Here is a 16,284-nt window from a genome sequence, read left to right on the forward strand (position 1 = left end):
TAGAACCCGAGAGAACCAAAATTGACAGATCTTTCTATCCCTACTGGGGAGGCCAAGGGTTGAACCTGGTACACATTGCTTTCAAAGCAGTTACTCTGCCACTGAGCTACAGCCCACAACTACTCAAAAATGCAAGGGGAACCGCCATAGATACAAAAGGTTCTCTGCTATAGGCAGTCATCTTTCACAAGGCTGAAGGTGTCTGGAATGGTGATGGAGTGGGGCAGAGCTGGCACATTCATTCCCATTGTCCTTTCTCACATGCTTAAAGGTAAAGGGACCGTTGACCATTAGGTCCAGTCATGACCGACTCTGGGGTTGCGGAGCTAATCTCGCTTTATTGGCCGAGGGAGCCGGCATACAGCTTCCGGGTCATATGGCCAGCATTGACTAGGCCGCTTCTGGAGAACCAGAGCAGTGCACAGAAACGCCGTTTACCTTCCCTCCGGAGTGGTACCTATTTATCTACTTGCACTTTGACGTGCTTTCGAACTGCTAGGTTGGCAGAAGCAGGGATCGAGCAATGGGAGCTCACCCCGTTGCGGGGATTCGAAACACTGACCTTCTGATCGGCAAGTCCTAGGCTCTATGGTTTAACCCACCTAATTGTACTGCTTTGAAGATGGCTTGTGTTCATTATCATTTCCAATTCTAGGAAATGCTCGTCTCATATATTTTGCATCAGGGGACGGTGTATGCGTATGCATGTGTGTGTGAGAGAGAGAATTCAGGAGAAAAAGACTATGTGTGTGGTCAAGACCTACTTTCTAAGTATGCATTTATGATATATTTTGCAAGCACGTGCTTTATCAGAGCTTGAGGCTCTGCAGTAAAAATAGAACAACACCCAGAATACAATTTAAACCAATTAAGAGAGGATTCAATTAAAGTGACATGCACAAATATTTTTGCCAACTCAGTCTAAAGGAAGCGCATACCACCGACATTACATTACTCACCCTGCCTTCATTTGTTTGGTTCCCACATCAACCCCACCAATTACCTGGAAGGAAAAAGGAGAAAGAATGACACTAAAGCCAATAAGATAATTCTCATTTACATAATAATTTCCCAGCACTGTGCTTAATAGTCTGAGAGTAACGTCAAAAGTATATATCATCCATTCTTGAAGAAGCTTCCATGCACTAATTGAAACTAAATTACACCAGATCTCATATTTTCGTCTTGTGTTGGTTGGGAGATATTTTGTGAGCTCTAGTTCTATGTATTGTTACTAAAACTGACAAATATACATGTCCCTTTCTCTCCAAAAGAGTCCCAGATATGACTCCTCTCAGCCTTGGAAGCATTTCTCTACATTATAACGTTACATTTCATGCACAAAGAAATGTAATCCTTTTGAATTTGAGATGCAGGGGGAAATACCTATTGGAAGATCTTTTCAAGGCTAAGAGTAACTGTTTTCTTCTTAAATTTCCTTACACATAGAGAATACAGCTCAATTAATCTGTCAAGATGACATTTTCATTTTAAAACACAAGCCACTGACAAGAGGTCCGTGGCAGATTGGCAGCCCGCAAAAGCAAATCTTTTCGGTACACTTCCAAAGCTCCCAGTTCTACAGTAAAGACAAGGTATTCTTTCAGAAAACTGCTTTGGCCAATATGTATTCTAGCTGACCTGGCTGGCAGAACCATATGATCTGAAGAGGTTAACTTATCCTCTAGAGTTCCTCCACTATTAGCAACTGGGAGATAGTTATTAAACCCATCCAGGTCCAGGGAGGTTCTCTTGAGGAAAGGGTGCATCATCATTACAGTGGTACCTCAGGTTACATATGCTTCAGGTTACAGACTCCGCTAACCCAGAAATAGCGCTTCAGGTTAAGAACTTTACTTCAGGATGAGAACAGAAATTGTGCTCTGGTGGTGCAGTGGCAGCAGGAGGCCCCATTAGCTAAAGTGGTGCTTCAGGTTAAGAACAGTTTCAGGTTAAGCACGGACCTCCAGAATGAATTAAGTACTTAACCTGAGGTGCCACTGTATCTCTTACAAGGGTTGATGGCATCCCCTCCTCCAGCAATGAGGCATTCACCACTTCTTGGAGCCACTCAGACAATCCCCTTTGGATTGCTCTTATGAGCCGTAATGGGCAAGAGTCAAGAGGACAAGTGATAGACCTTTCAAGCAGCTTTTCCACATTAGCAGGCCAAAACCACTGACAGTCATCAAAGACAACAGGAAAAGACAGCGCTCTCAACACCTCCTCCACACTGATCCCTACCAGTGGCATCTAATGCCATGCAAATCTGAACAATTTTATCCATGAAGTGGCTTGCAATATTGTCACAACAGGCTACAGATGTTACCAAAAAAAATGCTCCTTCCAGTCAGATGTCACCTATCACCACCTAGAATAGCTCTCCTGGAGGGCTACTCACATAATCCACCACACCTGGTGGCAGCAGTCGTTAGAGGTTCTCAGGAGAAATGGCAGGTCAGATGGGGTGGGGTGGGGTGGGGTGGGAGAGGTTATACGCTCCAGCATTTGCTGCCTGAATGACTGGCCTTGCTACATGGAAACTGCACCTCTTCTTGCTTTGTTGACTGAAGAGGACTCTGAGGAGTATAAATACACAAATAGTGAGTATGCCTCACGCTAAGGTACTTCTCAGGCCTAGTCCTGCAGTGTGTGTGTGTGTAAGTAATATCTGTTGGGGTGTGTGATGAGTGCCCATTCAACATGCCAGTCATGGCCGACTCTGGGGTTGCGGCGCTCATCTCGCTTTATTGGCCGAGGGAGCCGGTGTACAGCTTCTGGGTCATGTGGCCAGCATGACTAAGCCGCTTCTGGCGAACCAGAGCAGCGCACGGAAATGCTGTTTACCTTCCCGCCGGAGCGGTACCTATTCATCTACTTGCACTTTGACGTGCTTTCGAACTGCTAGGTTGGCAGGAGCAGGGACCAAGCAACGGGAGTTCACCCCGTCATGGGGATTTGAACCGCTGACCTTCTAATCAGCAAGCCCTAGGCTCTGTGGTTTAACCCACAGCGCCACCCGCGTTACATACAGTTGTAATAAACAGTCTTACCAGCAGTGTCCCAACACAGACTAGGCTCTGGCCAAGGGCATGAGCCAAGAGAAAAATTGCTTCAAACACAAGTATATTTATATTTTAGATTGTGCTGACTCACTCTCATATGCAGGTGCAGGACAAACACACCCCAAAATTAACCAGCACACCTAACTTAACTCTTTCTTGTCCTTTTTTCTCTGCATGCACAAATCCTTATACATTAACAATATCATGGTAGAATTGTGCAAAGAATACCAGATAATCCTGTATCTTTTAACAGGATTATCTGAGGGAACCTCAGTCAGGTGCTGAATCCAAAGGATGCATTAATGATGGCCAACATTTCTGCAATGAAAACAGGGACATCCCATTCCATAACAATAATGTTACTATCTATAGCCCACACATCTTACTGGGTTGCCCCAGCCACTCTGGACAGCTACCAACATATATAAAAACATAATAAAACAGTAAACAGTAAAAAATAAAAACCTTCCCTATACAGGACTGCCTTCAGACAGCTTGCAGCTCAGATAACTCTATACCATCCAACATTTCTTCAATGAAAATAGGGGTGTCCTAAGGAAAAGTGGGACATTCCAGGATCAAATCAGGAAATGGGATAGCTTCTCTAAATAGGGACACTTGGAGGGTCTGCAAGTGCTTAGAGGACTAGAGTGAAGGAGACTAGGTACATCACAAGGGTTTGAATAGGGGCATTTACAAAAGCTCAACCCTTTTGGGGGCTGAACAAAAGATCCTTGTGCATCTCTAGATAGGAATATAATTTGTATTGGAACTTCAACATAAGACATCTGGATTCAGCTCCAGACCCAAGGTGTTCTTTGAAGATCCTTCCAACCATATGTGAGTGGAGTATCAATTAAAAAGCTCCAAAAGAACATTTAAACGAACCAGCTTCATAACATGGGGTGGATTCTGTGGGAAAGCACATACAATTTGCTCACACCACGTCACTGGGTCATTTAATGTTCTCCCAACTACATGGGACTAGCTAATGAATAAGCATCTCCCACACAGTACAAAAAGGCACCTGAGTTCCCATCTTCCTCCTCATTATTTCATAATAATCTCTTCAAATTCATCTCTAGGAGATTGCAGAGGCTGCTTTTATGCCTAATCACAAGGCTTTCAATCAATGCTAAGAGGCTTATCCTGATTCTTAAGGGTTGTTCTATGTACTGTCTGCCACCCCACCCCATTGGTAATATTAAGCCAAGAAGGGCAACATCCAGGCATCCATATTAGAGCTTCCTTTTCATTCTGCACCACAAAACAACTGGATAAGATTGATCACAATTCACAAAGCTTACCCGGTTAGTCAAAGGTCTTCACCAATCATATAATAGCGTGAAAGGGAAAGGAACACTACTCAAAGTATGATAAAAAAATAGCATAATAGCATAATCCATTGCAATATCTAACATCTTCTACAACAGCAACAATAAACTATAATGCACTTTACGAAAACATAAGAAACAAAAAACCAGAATCCTACTCTTTACAATTTGGGGGGAGAAAGTATTTTTTATTGAATTTTATCCATATAGCACCAATAACAAAACAAAACTTCACGAAGGAAACACTTACAAAATAATCCAACACAACCCAAGGCTGGCATCGGATGCTGCATTCACAAGGATAAATGATAAAGCTACTTATCCAGATATTTGCAATAAGATACAGACAGGTAAATGGAGAGTACCTTCATAAGAAATGAGAGAATGCTAGGTGTGGTACACATTACTAGCATAAACCCATCACTGAAACAATGAATACTAAGAATAAAAGGCTCTATATTACATCAAGTATTCTCCCTCCCCCAGTCAGTTAGATGCTACTTATCCCAAATTTCTTGAGACTCGTGGAAGAGACAAATGTAAATTTTCTTTTTCAATGTATTCAGTGAAATCCCACCAAACTGAGACAAAGAGGTTGTCTTTGTTTTAACAACCAATATGCTCAAAAATGGCCTTTTTAGCATGGCTGCACTATACAATCCAATGCTTCATTTTAGTTCAAAGCTTCAAGAGATATTTAGGGAGGGGGAAGAGAAGATTGCCAACCATCTCAGAAGTAGAGGATGCGAAAAGGATGTGAAAGCAAAGGCGGGCAGGATTGCCGTTGATCCAGTCAATAAAAATAAACATACCAGCTTGAAATAAATGTTTCTGAAGCGTTTCCTTGCAACAGAAGATAAATTAGAGGGGCCTCTACTGGAAGCTGCACAGGGCCGAAAGGAACAATGGTTTGAGGCAATCTGACCATAAAGATGAGAAGACATCCCCAAAGAAATTAATCAGCTGATGGGTTCACCATCACCAAAGGACCCAAGTTGCCTTTCTCAACTATTGGCTTAGCACTCAGAGGTCTCATCTTTTGAACAAATGCCTTCCTTGGGCCTGGGTTGATATACAACTTGTGTAGAATTTTCAATTGCACTTCTCAGACCTTAGTGACCTCTGAGACTTCCTTAATACAGAACATCATTTTGCTCTGCCGACAAAACCTCAGTTTCCTGGCTGCCTCTCATCTCTTCCATCCCTCTTGCCTCATCCGTTGTTTCATTTGGCACTTAGCAAACAAAGGGAAATTGCATCCCTGCTTTGCTGGCACTGTCTAAAACTTTTCTTTTTCACTGGGGTGGTGGTGGTGATGAGGGAAGCAAGCAAACGAGCAGTCGGAGCTGCTCCTCCCATTGTAGTCTCACAACAACTCTGAGATAGGCTAAGCTAAGAGACTGTGACTGGCCCAAGGTCCCCCATTGAGTTTCATGGCTGAGCAGGGATTTGAACCCTGTTTTCCCAAGTCCTGGTCCAACACTCTAACCACTACATCATTCTGGATCCCTATTCACCAGCCAGTCCCTAAGTACTGCTTCTATCTCCATCCCATCCCTTCTTGGCTTGTCTCATTTAGATTGCAAAACCTTTGGGTCTGCACAGAAACCAGCATTTAATTTCAGTTTTTAGAAATTAAGTTATGGTATACTTTATATCTGGCCAGATTATGTGGAAAAGCCAGCCACATCTTTTGCTTAAATTCCTTTGAGAGAAAACAGATGGGAAATATTGAGGAAATTATTCAGATTTGTACTGGCTACCATGTAAGTATTATTTTTTTTGCGAGCCTGGAAGCAGTTACCCACCTCCATCAATACCAATTATAGGAGAATGAGAGCAACTGGGAACTCACACAGAGTTTGTTTCCTGTTATTATGGATAATTTTTTGATTATTATTTCTTTCTCCTACTTTCTAAGTTTAATTATATGGGAATGACATGCAAGCTTGCAGTAACACACAAAATCTAGTTAAGTGTGCTATTATGGCATTATTTACCAGCAATTCTGACAAAGGCTCAGATGTTAAAAAATGCTCCCCAGATGAGTTAAGGCAATTAATTCATTTGGATAATGTGTATGTAGTTGATTTTCAAGTCAAATAATGTCCTTAATACAATGCATCACTAGATTATCGCTTTGAGTATCTTGCATTTGTTTTTCTGTTTTTCACATTTTTTTCATTGTAGGCAATGATTCTCCATTCCTCCCTGATAATGATTTGTGAGTGATAGCTTTTAAGCATCTTCCTTTGTTTAAAACATGGTTTGTGTCGTGTTGACTGTGCCTCAATATTTCAATTCTTTTCTGTAGTTTGGCTCCTTTTTATTATTTTTTTAAAAATGCTTCTGCTTAATTTACATCAATTCCCAGATATATATATATATTTAAAAATCTTGAACTTGAATGAGTAATTTGAACAAAAGTGTAATGGGGTAATTCAGATCCCCCCAGAAATTTCTCCACAGGAATGACAATTGTCCCATTATATGAAATTAATGCAATCTCCGTTTTTAATGGAACTCTGGCTTACCTTACAAATCACATCTTCATTTCAACTCAGGCCTGGCACTGAAGCCTTAATTACTTGGGATCCATTTGCCCGCTTACCCAGGACGCAGAGGTGACAAAGAAGCACCAGGGATTCAGTTCCTTCGGAGAAAAAGTTTATTGTGATCTGCGCAGAGACCACCAGCGGAATTATTTCCAAAGGCTGGGGGGTCTAAAACACGTAAGCAAGCAGTTTTTATACCCTAGCAGCACCTCCCAACCACCCCACCACCAGTAATTTATCATATCATATTCCCCCCTTTGCCTTATGGCCTCATTGGGTGTTGCCAGAGCATTTTGGCAGTGCACTCCTTTCGCTTATCAGTCAAGCCTGCATATCTTATTTGCTCCAGATGCATTTCTCCTCCTGCTCTCCGGGCGTTGCCTTCCAACTGTCAATGCACCCCCCTGCCCACTCCCTTCATTTCCCTCCTCTTCTTCTGAACAACCTAACCCATAGGTTCGTTCGCAGGGATAGCAGGATACAGAAGCAGAGCAAAAGCAAAATTAGCAAAGGTCCCATAAGCATAGCAAAGAGCCCCCGGAGCCACCCTGTTGGGAGGAAATTGTCTAGTAGGACATATCCCATCCTTCCTTCCCAAATTTGTACAGGAACATGGGCTACTTTTTCTGCCAATTGAAGCCACTTGTTATAGAGACTCTGAGCCCCCTGTCTTCTCATTTCATGTGTGGGGAAAATGCTATTACGATTTAAGGCCTGGAAGCATTTGGCCTTGGGAGTGGATTCTCCCACCATAAATAGGAGAAGGATCATCAAGGGGATGGAGGGGGATCGCTTCCTTCCAGAAAACCTGTGGCGTTCGTGCCAACAGAAATATAACAGCATCCATATAATCAAGGCAGTACATGTCACCCCTATCCACCATGCCCGATGGTTCCAAGGTTCCTCCCACCATTCCTTAATCATGATAAGGGTCTGGGGAAGGATTTGGCCTGCCTGGGCGTTCGGGGCGATCAGGATAAAAGGGGTCGTGGAAACCTCCAAGGATCAAATCTTATAGTATGCAAATAGAACCCTTCTAGTCCTGTGGGGTGACTATATCCTTGGTGGGTGGAGGGCAAACACAAGCCCCACGGGGAAGGAGCCCAAGGTTGGTAGATTACCACACACCCACAAGAGTAGGTGGCAGCATTGACACGGCCAGCACTTGGTGTCAAAATACCCACGGGCTCTTCCTCACACCAAATAATACACACTAGAGTTCTTTCGGGATTTAAAACATTATCAGGTGGTGTTACTCAAACTGCAGGCACGTTGGGAGCGCTGCCGGCGGGCACTCCTCCCATCCACTTCTTCAGCCGTGCCTAGAGGTCCGGAGTGATACCAGCAGAGCGGTCGTCCGCTGGGCGCCTGTGTACGTACATACTGCCACAAGCAAATAATGATACAATCCACATCGAGGTAATTCAGTAAAGTCCACAACAAGGTCCACCATGGGTGCCGTCCCACTGTGCTGAACTCCTGGTGGAGCCAAGTGTCCAGTTCTAGGGTTGTTCCTTTGGCACAACATGCATTTCCTGGAAGCTTGGGCAGCCAGTTGGTAAAGGTTGGCCACATAAAAACACTTTTCCAGCTGCTTGGTCATGGCATCAGGTCCCACATGGGTGGACTCATGGTACCGCTGAATTACTTGCCGGGACAATGATCCTGGGATCCATATCCGGTCACCAGGGGTGAGATACCATCCTTCTTTAGAGAGCCTTAGCTCCTCAGCGTCTGCGGTAGCCACCTCATGGGCAGAGTATCTTGGTTTCAAGGTGCTATCCAGAATTTCTTCTGGTACCAGGGCCCCAATGAAAGGTGTTGGGGATGAACCCCGGGCTGCTTCCTTTGCTACCCGGTCAGCCAGGCGGTTTCCCCTGGCCTCTTCAGGTTCCCAGACAGCGTCCAGAAGGTCTAAGAGCGCCTGAGGGTGCGCCACTTGACCCCCTCTGGAGGTGAGCAGACCTCTTTCCTTCCACAGTGCCCCGTGGGCATGCAGGGTGAGGAAAGCGTACTTTGAGTCAGTATAAATATTGATCTTTTCCCCTTTTGCTAGACACAGGGCCCTGGTAAGTGCCGTTATTTCAGCCAGTTGGGCTGAGGTTCCCAGTGGGAGTGAACTGGCCTCAACCACATTGTTTTCAAGGGCTACCACTGCATATCCTGCCTTTCGCTGTCCAGCCTCAACAAAGCTGCTTCCATCCACAATCCACAAACCATGAAGGCCAATGTGGGTTTGCCTCATCCTTCAGGTCAGGCCTGCTGGAATACACTTCATCCATGACCTCTACACAATCATGGGTCGGTCCCTCACCTTCTCCTACCGGTAATAAGGTAGCTGGGTTAAGGGCTGTGGTAACCTGAAACTTCAGGCGTGGATGTAATAACAGCATCTGGCACTTCCTCATTTTTGCTTGTGATAGGAAATAGGTGCCTTTCATGTCAAGTAAGGCTGGGACTGCGTGTGGAGTCACACAAGTGGTGTCTTGTCCGAACGTGAATTTATCTGCCTTTGTGAGTAGGGTGGCCACTGCCACAACCGCTCTCATACAGGGGGGCAACCCTTGTTCTGTTGAGGTTAGCCTCTCTGACAAGTATGCAACGGGTTGCTGCCAATTTCCCAGTTTCTGGCATAAAACTCCCTTGGCTACCCCCTGGTCTTCATCTATGAACAGGGTAAAAGGCTTCTTGGGGTTTGGGATGCCAAGCGCTGGGGCTTGTTGTAATGCCACTTTGAGATCCTGAAAAGCCTGCTGCTGTTCCCTGCCCCATATAAAAGGATCCTTCTCTGTTCCCCTAGTTGACTCATGCAGGGGCCGAGCAATGCTGCTGTAGTTAGGTATCCATATCCTACAGAACCCTGCGGATCCCAGAAAACCACGGAGCTCCCTGCGGTTCTTTGGCTCTGGTATTTGGACTCCCTTAGAGTTCGCTGTTGGTGAGAGATGCCAAAACCAAGGTATTTTACAGTTGGTTGACATATCTGCGCCTTCTTCTTGGATACCCGGTATCCAGCCTCGACCAGGTGGTTTAACAAATCCTTGGTGGCTTTCATGCTTCTGAATCACTTCCCTAACTCTCATCAAATTAGTAGGCTTTTGGGAGGCCCACCTCATCCCAGTCAATGCATGTTGGCAGTACGTATTTAAAGAATTTTGGCCTCCCACTTCTTGGTAATCCCAGTTAGGGGTTTCTCAGGGGTAGGCGATATTTATGGCCACCTCACCCAGGTTTAGAGCCCGCAAATGCGCTCTTGCCTCAGTGTGGACTCTCCTAGTTTCTTCTGTAGTTAGTAGTGAGTCCAGGAGATATTGTACCATCATCATAAGTGGGATTATAAATTTTAAAAAATCCCTTCAAACAATTTTATAATTTTTTGCTGGGTTCTCCTCAAAAGAGGGGTTCTGATTGCGCCAATTACATACATCTGCACTTGAGAAAGGCACATGTTGGACCGTATATGTTCGTGGCGCTGGTGCCCCGTTCACCCCTGGGGGTCCTGGTGGGTCATAAACCCGGCGCAGGGGGGCTATCTTCTCTGCTCTCTCCTTTTGTTTCTTGGCTGCCTTATGCAGGGCAGCTCTATCCCAAGCCTGTTCCCAATGTCTCTGTTTCCTCCTCCATGGTCCCTTTTACACTCCGCGGCACTCACTAAGTGCCCACTAACGTCTATTTCTTCCTTAAAGTCATTTACAAAATCTCTAACTCTTTTCCTTTGTTCTTCAGTCCACCTCTTTCCACCCTTTGTCAACTTTCCAATAGTCTGTCTAAACTCCTCATCCTCTCCCTTTTCCTCATCTGATTCATCATCTTTGGCCGCCCCTGGCACTGGCAGTGCCGTTGGTGGGGCATATGGGGGAGGAGGTCTCAATACACCTTCTTCTTCCAGGTCCTGTAAGACCTGGGGTTTTGGCTTCGTTCTGACCGCACACAGGCGGGCGCCCTGGTCTATTCTACTGCGGCAGGATTCCAGCCACGAGGGATTTTTTCCCACATTAGTTTTCCAGGTGGAAATATAAGGAATCTGGTCCGGGTGAACATTAACTATATTTTGCCACAGGGGGTCTATTAACTGCAGGTCGAGAGTGCCCTCTGATGGCCAGCCAGTTCGGTGCGTGGGCCAAACTACTTCACATAAAGTTCTGAGTCTCTCTTTCTGCAACTTAAAACCCCAACAGTCATGTTTTGTAGCTGTTCTCCAGTTATCCAGTAAACACTGCAAAGGGGTACATTTACTGCCTCCAGATCCCATGTCTAACAAAATACTCCGCTCCTATATGGGACTTCTCTTCAAACACACCGGTTTTGCTACAGACTGTGGCTTGGACGAGCTCGCGCTGCCAAGAAACTCACAATCCTACACACGCTTGGCCAAGGGGACGCTAAGCCCCGGCCTCACATATACATTCATCCTTTCACACCACACACAACACAGGCTCCCCTCTGTCCTCCCCTCCTACCCTCCTGGCGGCACTTTTACTGCCACGGCCAGGTGAGGTTGATCAAGCCTCTAGCCCCTTTCCCTTAGAGCTCACCTTTCTCCCGTTGTGGGTCCCTTTCCTCGGCCGTCGTTTTTCTCCCTCGACCGGGTGTCTCCACTTTGGGACGGTGTGGCTAGCTCCCCCTACAAACTGGCAGGGTGCGCGCTTGGAGCTGCGAGCACCAGCCCAAGCTGTTCACCGCGGTCGAGCCTGGCCTCCGGTCCAATGGGTTTGGGCAAATCCCGGACGAGCCCCCAAATGTGAAGCCTTAATTACTTGGGATCCATTTGCCCGCTTACCCAGGACGCAGAGGTGACAAAGAAGCACCAGGGATTCAGTTCCTTCGGAGAAAAAGTTTATTGTGATCTGCGCAGAGACCACCAGCGGAATTATTTCCAAAGGCTGGGGGGTCTAAAACACGTAAGCAAGCAGTTTTTATACCCTAGCAGCACCTCCCAACCACCCCACCACCAGTAATTTATCATATCATATTCCCCCCTTTGCCTTATGGCCTCATTGGGTGTTGCCAGAGCATTTTGGCAGTGCACTCCTTTCGCTTATCAGTCAAGCCTGCATATCTTATTTGCTCCAGATGCATTTCTCCTCCTGCTCTCCGGGCGTTGCCTTCCAACTGTCAATGCACCCCCCTGCCCACTCCCTTCAGCACTAGCACATGGCATGGCTCGGAGAGCGCCAGGGCTCCATGCGGCTGATACTGAGCCTCTGGAGACTACTTTACTTTTCTTATTTTCAAATTTTCTTGGGCCTGATGCTGACAGAAGCATCAGGCCTGGGCAGCTGAATTTACTATATGCAATGCATACACCATAGGAACTTCGCTGTGGGACAATTAACATAGAACTAACAGGTCTAACTGCTCCCCTGTCAATGCAGCAGCAAGGCCACCATGCCGCTGAAGCCTGAGCTCTTTCATGGCGGTGGCAGGTGGAAACTGGGCAGAAACGCTGATCCTGGAGCTCCTGGTCCTTACAGGCAGACTTGCTGGTGCCATGTCAATTTTCCCATAACACAGCACCCACCGTATGTCTTAGAGATGCTGAAATTATTGGGGAAATTAGTAGTGGTTGCGCTGGTGAGTAAATGTTGTAGGCCCAGAGATACAGGGTGAGCACTGCTGCCAACTGATAAACCTGCCATTGTCATGGAACCCCACAAGGATGCTCAGCTGTGGGCTTCCTGAAACTTGGAACCACCACTGATTCAACTATTGACCAGAGACTGTCAGCCAAATTACACATGATATCAAATATATTACTTAAGTTTTTTTGATTCTTAAAAAACAACAACCTGAAAATTGGGTTTGCAGGAAGGAGGTGGCCTATACAAGACATGGTCCAAATTAAAATTCCCTTCCCTCGCCCCAAAAGCTGCTGTTAGCCTCAAGAGGAAAGCTTGTCTTGATGCCAAAGCACTTTAAAAAAAGAAAGAAAAGAAATCAAGACTCTTTGCACTCTGCTCCCTTTTCTTCCTGCCCTCTGCCTGCCTCTCAGAAACAACTCGCCTAGATTACATTAGCTTCCATTCATTGGGGTTGGAGGCTAAGACTAAGGCAAAAGGGTTTCATGTGTGTCAGGGGTGGGAACAGTTTTTTTCAGCCCAAGAGCTGCATTCTCTTCTGGGCAAACTTTCAAGGGTCACATACTGGTGGTGGATGGAGCCAGAGGCAAAAATGAAGATAAATGTTGTAAAAGAAATTCTTCCACTGCCATGGTAGATTGCTCTGAGAAACATTCCCAAACTTAGAGAAAAAGGCAGCTTTGCATTTGAATATTACTTCCACTGGCAGTTGTTTTCTGTTTTTGCACATCTCATCCATCTTATATTTTTTAACAAGGCCATGCTCCTTTTACTACACAAGGGAATGAAATATGAGTTGCTCCCCTCATTTTGTGCGAAAGCTAATAGAGAGATGAGCCAAGGTCACAATAAAAAACAGAATGCAGAATTCTATCAATACTTTACAGTTAAGTGTTAAACTAAGTAAGCCATAATGCTATGTACCTCTTTCTCCATCATCACCACCCAATGATATAGTTTTTGTTCTTGCTATGCCAGCTTTCAATAGTACACAAGTAGCTTAGCCTCACCATGGCCATGTTATTATTCATGTCTCTAGACAACATTCTTCCCATTAGCCAGAGGGCCACATAACTATATCCACCTGGGCTTCTGCTGGGTTGCATCTACAAACAGGCTTTCAAGACTTTGACCTTGAAAAATAGCCAGGACTTGGACAGATGAGGGAGGATGCCTTCTGATGAAGGCACTGGACTCAAGTCCTCATGGCAAGCCAGAACCTGACAGCTGGGAGCCACTGGAATCCAGAGCCCCTGGAATCTCATAAATAGCATCTCCTGAGCTGGACTCACTATGGGAACTAGGGTTCTCTTGGCCAGCAACTTCCTGCACTCTCCAGCATATCAGATATGGGTCTCCAGTCCTACTTAGAGATGCTGGGGGTTGAATCTGCAATCATTTGTATGCAAAGCAGTGTTCTACCCCTGAGCTACAACCCTTTCCGCCAACTATAGATTGTTTGAAGCTGAACAGCCAAGCAAGTTAGGAAGCATGTTAGTTACCCCTGCATTCCTTGACGTAAACAAAACCTAATAATAATGCAACTCAGTAGGGTGGGGGGATTTCCAGTATTTCGCACTGCCTGCCTGTTGGATAGAAGTGTAGATATGTGCTTGGCGCAGTGAATTCCTGGCTGTCTAGACACAAGTTTCTTTCCTTGAGGCCAAGGTGGCTAACTTGTAAAAGCTGATAGGTTGGTGGACAAAGCCTTCAGGGACGTTCATAGCTCCCCCACTGTCATAGAGAATGAGGATCTTGGGGGAAAGAAGGCATCACTTTGAGGAAGAGGGAAATGGTCCTTTAGAAGGACCTATTCCTTGGGAGATGATAACACCCCTCCCATGTTGTGTATACTTCTCTGGGGTGTGTGAAAATACTGGTAGTGGGTTATTTGATCATTAATTAGGAACATAGGGAGTTGGGTGTGTGATGGGTGTACAGACCACAGGGTAATTTGCCAGTCTTGTACAAAGGCTGCAGATGTTGCCCATCACCTAGACAGCCTGGTAGATGGTGCCAGGGAGGAGTTGGTGGTTGTGGTCCTTGCTGGTGCCAAAGACATGGGGAAATATAGTTGTGAGGTTCTAGAAGTGAAATTTAGGTTGTAGGGTAGGATGCTGAAAGCCAGGTGGCTCCAAGTTAGTCACTGGTTCCATGTACAGAGCCAACTGGTACAGATCCCAAACATTTCCTAGATCTTGTACCAAGTTGTAGCCTACAAAGAAGCACTTCCCCATGGTATAAAAAAAGTTTTTGCCATGTTTCATAAGTTGGATCCTCCTAACAGAGGGTCCATGTTGTGCTCAGCCCCTGAAACTCTTCCCCAACTGGCTTGTGGGCGGGGCTTGCCTCGCTCCAAGCCGGTGGTGCCACAGTTATGCCACTGGCCTTTAGCCAACCAGCATCGTGGCAAAGGTTGGGGGTTGGCAGCGCGACGTAAGGACCTCCTTTTGCTTTGTGCTGCTGAACACCCACCCACCCATTAATTAGGTGGTGTTTGGCCTTGATTTGGACTTTGGTTGGTTGCCTGTTTTGGAACGGGGGGCCGGGTAGGAATTTTCCCCAATGTGGCAGATTGGCTGTGGCCATTTGGTTTTTGCCTACCTCTTAGCAATCGTCACAACTTTGTAAGGTTAGGTGGTTAGGCATTGGTTTAGGGGAATGTGGGGAGGGGCTAGGGCCATGCCAGGACCCCCGGGAACCCCAGGGGTGAGCATCAGTCAATATACACTGACGGAGATCCCCCTGCTGGTTGTTTACCTTTACAGGCTTCCTGCAGGGTGGGGCAGGAGCCAGTTATAGTTTTGATACCATTGCCTAAGTCAATACCAGTCACATTTGTGTATTCAATAAAGTTGTGGCCAAAATTAGCTCATTAACATTTAAACTAAATTCTGTCTCCACTGTGTCTTTATTTCCATGAGGGATGGGTTTTGGGGCTCAGAGCACAAAACATTGTTTTCTCTCACACCTAGGAAATGCTTTCTTGGTTTAATGAAAGATACCTACTTCATGCTGGGCTTTCCCAAGCCATATTGTCAGTCTGAAATTATAGTTTCATTTAGCTCTCACAAAGAGCATAGTGCTTCACTGAGGGTATGTATGGTCAAGTCCTTCCCTAGTGAACAGTTGCTCAATCAGGAAGCAGCAAGAAGTGCAATTTTGTGCCCACTAAAGTGGATGGGAATAATAAAAAAACCATGGACCTCAATGGTGCCACAATAGCATCTGAAAACATCTTCAATAAATTCCTCTAGCTTAGGTTTAAATACTTAAACTGAGAAGTGTGGGAAATGCTTGAAGCACTGACGTCTGAGGGAGTGCCTGAGGGTTTGCTTTGTTTATACATGAGTAATTTAATTATTCATATTTCTCATATAAAAGCAGTTGGAATGCAAACTCTGACTCCATCTTTTCTTATAACATGAATAGCATAAGGAAGAGGTCAGTCAGATTTACTCATCTTTCTTTGTAAGACTAGGTGAACATTGATTAAGAAGGATATGCTTTTGAGAAGTGATTCTTTCTTATACTGAACAACATGTTGTGGGGATGGGGATGAGGAAGAAACAAAACAATTCTTTCATGAATAGAACTAGGTATAAAGAGAAATGATCAATCAGTTTCTTTTTAATTTACACAGTGGAAGAGTTGTTGACAAACAGTTGCCCAATTCCAGACAATGGAAACTTGGCAGACAACACTGTTTGTGAGGTAACTCAGCAATAACATTTCCAGTTTATGCCCTAGT

This window comes from Podarcis melisellensis, assembly GCF_964234715.1.
Source record: "Podarcis melisellensis genome assembly, chromosome: 6".
Classification (NCBI taxonomy): Eukaryota; Metazoa; Chordata; class Lepidosauria; order Squamata; family Lacertidae; genus Podarcis; species Podarcis melisellensis.